This window comes from Maniola hyperantus, chromosome 7 (genome assembly GCF_902806685.2).
Source record: "Maniola hyperantus chromosome 7, iAphHyp1.2, whole genome shotgun sequence".
NCBI lineage: Eukaryota > Metazoa > Arthropoda > Insecta > Lepidoptera > Nymphalidae > Maniola > Maniola hyperantus.
This window is the reverse complement of record NC_048542.1, coordinates 5,953,811-5,959,810: the sequence shown is the minus strand read 5'-3', so window position 1 is coordinate 5,959,810 and position 6,000 is coordinate 5,953,811. Positions and strand designations below refer to the sequence as shown.

General features: G+C 36.3%; 1 protein-coding gene across 2 annotated transcripts in view; it reads left to right on the top strand.

Annotated features, from left to right (window-relative positions):
* Positions 1-341: 341 nt before the first annotated feature.
* Positions 342-6,000, top strand: part of Dpp10 (Dipeptidyl peptidase 10) — a 124,099-nt gene continuing 118,440 nt past the window's right edge. For both annotated transcript variants that reach the window (XM_069499878.1, XM_034970206.2), the window contains exon 1: positions 342-580. The gene's annotated coding sequence lies outside the window, so the exon portion shown is untranslated. The remainder of the gene's footprint in view (positions 581-6,000) is intronic.

Below are 6,000 nucleotides of genomic sequence, written 5' to 3'. Positions count from 1 at the left end.
CTATGTTAGTTTATTTGAAAGCAAAGCGCTAGTCTTATAGACTGAACGGATTTCATTCGTGTTCATTTCACCAGATCTAATTACATCCATGCAAAAATCACACCAATCCGTTACTCCGTTGCGGCGTGATTGAAGGACAAACCAACAAACAAACACACATTTCGCATTTATGATATTATGGGTAGTGATATGGGTAGTGATTTATGTGTACCTAGTACCTACTGCATACTAGTCAACGATTATGATAATAATGTTATATTTGATGGAGTGTGAACCGGTCTCTGGCAATACTCCTGAAAGCGCCGGGAAAATGGACCCAGTTGTTTCAGTCGCCCGCCGGAGCTCGAATCGGTTGGACGAATCGGGCAAACCGAATAAACGACTTAAAAATCGAATTTATATCGATAAATAAATTAATCAAACATCAATTAAAAACAATTTTATTTCGGTTTGATGTATTTTCAGTTACGTACAATTAGTGTTCGGTTCAGTAGGTAAACTGTATATGTACCGTACCAGTGTGAGTGTAGTGTTAATCACGACAGAGCAGAGTTGATGTTGAGGTATTTGTGGCTAACAGGTGAGTACAAGTATATTGTACTAGCCTCACGAGAAGTCGTCGGGCGTCGATTGAGCTTTTTGAAAATCCCGTAGAAACTCTTTGTTTTTCCGGAATAAAAAGTCTGTGTCACACACCGGTACTTTAATTATGTTACACATCTATGCAGAAAATCACACCATTCCGTCTGTGCAGAGCACAGCACGGAAGAAGAAGAAACAAACAGATATAATAGAGTGGAAAGAAGTTAACATAGTTAGTTTTTGTTGCGGCATTAAGTACAGTCTCGTAATATTAACCTAAAGACATAAAACCATGACCTGAAACTGCATTAATAGGCCACTATTTTTCTTCATGTTTCGTAGAGCATAAGGTTTATAGTAAATATATGGGTTATAACCATTGACCCATTTAGAAAAATGTTAATTGTGTTATTATTTTGTGAGTTGGATAGCAACTGGTAAATGACACAATATGCCCGCCTATAGGACGAAATATATTTAAAGGCACCTTTTTAGGGTTTTGATATCTAAAAATGCTTATCATAATTGATTTTTTAGGGTTCCGTAACCCCAAAGAAAAAAAGGAACCCTTATAGGATCACTTCGTTGTCTGTCTGCCATGTCTGTCAAGAAACCTATAGGGTACCTACTTCCCGTTGAACTAGTTTAACTATAAATCTCCTGAGCTTGTAGGTAGGCGAGAATATAAATAGCGACTTTTTATATGAAGCTGTTCAATAGTTTCACAGCGTATCTATATACGACTAGCTTATGCTCGCGACTTCGTCCGCGAGGACTACATAAATTTCGAACTCCCATTTAACCCACTTAGGAGTCGAATTTCAAAAATCTTTTCTTAGTTGATACCTACTCTTTACAAAGAACATACCCTCCAAATTTCATGTCTCTAAGACCAGCGGTTTAGGCTGTGCGTTGATATTATATGTATAAGTCAGTCAGTCGGGACTTTGAATTTTATATGTGAAGATAAAAAGAATATTGGTTGATCCATCACTGGGTTGATCAATTAAACACGATTTCAATGCAAGTGTAATTAATTGACTTTTACAGAGAGATGTTATATTACTGGAGCGGGTAATGTCCCGCTTAGTGGCTTTAAGAGGGACGTTCATGGAAGCGACCATCCTTTGGTGGGTAGAGCCTAAAATAGTGCTGTATCCACAGAGGAAGGAAATACCGTTATCTGTGCGTGTCACCCTTTCCCTCCAACCGCACCTCATCCCGAGAGAGACCGGGTAAATGATTTTAGCTTAAGATACAAGATTTTTTAGTCAAAAACGGCAAGGTGAAAATTTAAATCGACAATTGGAATTACGCCTATTTTTCCCAAAAGAAAACATTTTTTACACAAACATTTGAAATTGTTATAAAGTAAAGTGTGACATGACGTTGTTAATTTTTCAATTTTCTAGTTTCTTACATAGTTTATTTATGCACAATGTAATGAGACTAAAAACAAATCAAAGGGAAACTGTAGGTACTTATCAGTTCCAAGCTTTATAATAATTAGATAGGGCACTTTTACATCTGATGTAGGTGTGAGGTTTCGTATTCCAGTAATATGTTACCTCTCTGCACTTAGTATTAGCTGTTAATTTCCTTTCACCGTAAAAGTAAACCGCTTCGCTTTTAAATTGAAATGAAACAAAGAACATGGCACAATTTTAGTCCATAAACTTTTTAATAAAGTCCCAACTGGTAAAGAACAAGAAGTAGGTTACTTTTAGTTGACAATTTAGATTGTGGGGCTTCAGTTGGGAATTTGGGATAGATTTGTTGTTCGCGAGTTTGAAATAAAATAAGAATTCGTTACAAACTGAAAAACTTTTTTCGATCACGCTGCTCTTATTTGTTTGTTAGCTTGCTTTTTTATCCGCGTGCATTCAATGCTATTGACAAAGTCTTACGGCAACAAATATGAAGTTATGTAAAACTTGCTGATAATTTTAAATAGTGTATGTGATCTTGTAGTGACAGTCCAGGGGTGGCGAGCGGCGCGGTGCGAACGCATCGCATCGGGCCGCGCCGCCATGAAAGAAGACGATCGAATTTGGTGCGACCGGACCACGAACGCGGTCCGCCCTCGCAGTCCATATTCGATCGGGGCACCTAAACTTAAAAAAGACGCCTCCTCTTGGGCAAAAGGTATTATGAAAAAAAAACTGTGAGTGTACAGCCTAGAATTACAAATTAAAGCCAAGTTAGCTTTCTAAAAATGTAGGTTACCAACTAGGAGAAGAAAAATCATAAAGAAATATGTGTGCTAAAAGCTGCTGGGCTCGTGTGCACCGTAATTGCTTCCTCTATGTAGAGTCTTCAGGAAATGCGGCGTGCGAAACGACCTCCTCCCTGTTGCTGCCTCTCGGGTCTCGAGTCGCTATAAATTCAAAGCGAAATGCAATTAAAGCACAGCGGAAAAATAAAAGTGAAGTACAACTTGACGTACCTACATATTAAAACCATTATTTATGTCATTCCTACAAAGAATCGTGGTTAGGAAGATAGTTTTAAAATAGCCGCATTTTTAGAATTCCGTACTCAAAAGGAAAAACTAGACCTTACAGGATCATTTTGTTGTCTGTCTGTCTATCGTGTCTGTCAAGACCCATCAAGGGAATCAAAAGCTTTATTTAGGGTACCTATCTCCCGCTGACCTAGAATTATGAAATTTGGCAGGTAGTAATTGTCTTGTAGCACGAGTTAAGGGAAAAATCTGATAACCGTGAGTATTTTATTATTATCACAAAAAGTGATTATAATAGGTATAACGGTTTTCAGTTTAATGTTCAGATTATTTTTTCTCCCGCTTACGTAAGCTCGGCTAAGCTAAGCTTAACAGAGCAGAAATTGTGAGTCAAGAAAAAGGTAAAAATGTATACTTAGTTCACTACGAGAAACTAATTCGCTTCCTGTCCAAGGCCCTGTAATAGTTTGAACCAGAATAAATTTCATTTAAATATTTTAGTTTTACGCCGAAGTTGGTTTCTGTATTATTGACTTAGGACTTCTGTATATTGACGAAAGGAATATCTACCTACACATTTAATAGAATTCTTCGATCTAGATGGTATCTGTATTCATCTAGGTTGGTTCTAAGTTTTGACAAATCCGAATAAATTGATAACGAAATTAATTAAACAGAAATCCACCGAAATTATTCAAATCACTTATAAATTACAGGGGCTCAGGGTGAGCAAAGTGGACAATCTAGTTGACAAAGTTTACCCAACCGGAAAGTTTGATTTAGTTTGTGTTTCAATTATATTATTAAAACTTTATAATCTGTACTCAAGAAGGATCCAAGGATCAGTGTTGTTTTCATAGTTTATCAAGAGATTAGGTAGAGACTTTTATTAATAATTAGCAAGAATTAAAGATAGTGTGAGTGTATCGAAATCTCAGAACAAATAAGTAGACTTACCTGTAGAAGTAGCCCTATTGTGACTTATTGTTAGAGCGAGATAGCTAAATGCATTTGAGCTCTTATTAGAACGTGACAAATGATATTTTTTTGTCCTTATCACGACTATTAAATTGGCGCGGACTATAATATATTGTAATGATTTGAAAACTAACCTAACCCTAAAAACATTCATGACGTCAGTGAAGACATTTTTTGAGAATAGCATACGCACTTGAGTGAGGATTTAAGTACAGTAATATAAGCGGTTTCTAGCTAAACTACTTATAATTACAACGAATACTAGTAAATACCTACTGCACGTTTTTGTGGTACTTGCAGGGGTGATATCTTTTTTCCCCGATGGTTTACAGCGTTCTGCCCATAATAAAAATTGAAGAGCGTGATATGAGCTTTCATTTCATGGGCAAGTGGTTTTTATTGGATATGCCGGCCAACTTGTCCCATTGACCTTTGTTACAGATAGATAGCTTGCATCCCGGGGCAGGCTACTTTTGATTCCGAAAAATCAAATAGTTTCCAAAGCTTTTATCAAAACCCAACCATTTAACAGATTTTAGCACAATTAGGTAATTTGATAGTTTTCATCCCGGAGATAAACATAAGATAATTTTTACCCGGGAAATCAAACAATTCCCACGGAATTTTTAAAAACCTAAATCCATGCGGATAAAGTGGCCAGCATCATCTGGATGCTAATATATACTTAAATAAACCTTGTTCATCGAGCATTGTATTAGAGACTTTAGCTCGAGGGTGAGTTTAGATAGTTCAATCAAAAAGATTCAAACGTCCACTTCGTCCGCTGTAGGTATGCGCCGGCCCTTAGACTTTTAAATAAATAAATAGTATAAAAAGTAACGAGTTGGTTGCGTCGCACGTTTTGTTATTAGGTTCCAAAGTATCATGACGAAATCAGATTACCTGAACGTGGAATTCACAGAAAATAACTAAAATTAATACAATAAAAAATTGTAACAATACTGTACATAACAATATTGGCCATTAGGTTCATTATGGAAACAACGCACGCAAATAATTTTCATAAAACCCTTTTTTACGATATCGCGTCTGTAATGAGGCAGTTGTAAAAAGTTTGATACATTTCTTTCTAGGAATCGCGTTCTTCGCGTTTTCCTGTCACATAATAGGAATTTTGGAATCTTGTTGCCTGGTAAGTAAAGCAAACTTCTTGAGATAATTGTTTCTAACTCATTCTTATGTTAATCAAATGATGCCTGCGACTTCGTCCATTAAGGGTTTTAAAAATTTTGTGGGAACTCTTTGATTTTCTGCGATAAAAGTAGCCTATATCCGTCTCCGTGGTGCAAGCTTTCTCTGTACTAAATACCTAAATGATGCCCGCGAATTTGTGCACGTAGAATTAGATTTTTGAAAATCCCGTGGGGAAATCTTTAGATTTCCTGAATAAAAATAGTCTATGTCCGTCCTCGGAATACAAGTTACTCTGAATGAAATTTCATAAAAATCGGTAAAACGATGAGCCATGAAAAGGTAGCAGATACACAAACGACAGACAGACAAGTTACAATAAAAGATAAAATTACATTATCAGCAATGCAACAAGAATATGATACCTAAGTGATAACAGGAACCAAATCATTAAAATATTTTTTATTTTTTTGTCGTAAAGTACTGACACTAGTACTATACTACCATTACAATCTAGCCTATGAGAGAGGCTAATAAGCAATTTTATATTAACCTAAACTTATAAACGTACTTATACCTAAGAATCAGTCCATTGACTTAGCTTAGTTTATAGTTAAGATACCTTATTGGAAGACACTTTGTTCTTGTGTTCTTAAAATTGCACTAGCACTAGTCTTTCACTTTGTTCGTGTGATCTTTGATTTGCACTAGCACTACACTTTCACTATAGCTACACTAGCTCAAAAGGCTTAGTCCTCTTAAGTCTACGTATTAGGTCTGTGTTGTCGAGGAGCTGGATAGCCTCGACGTTAACATGTTCATGG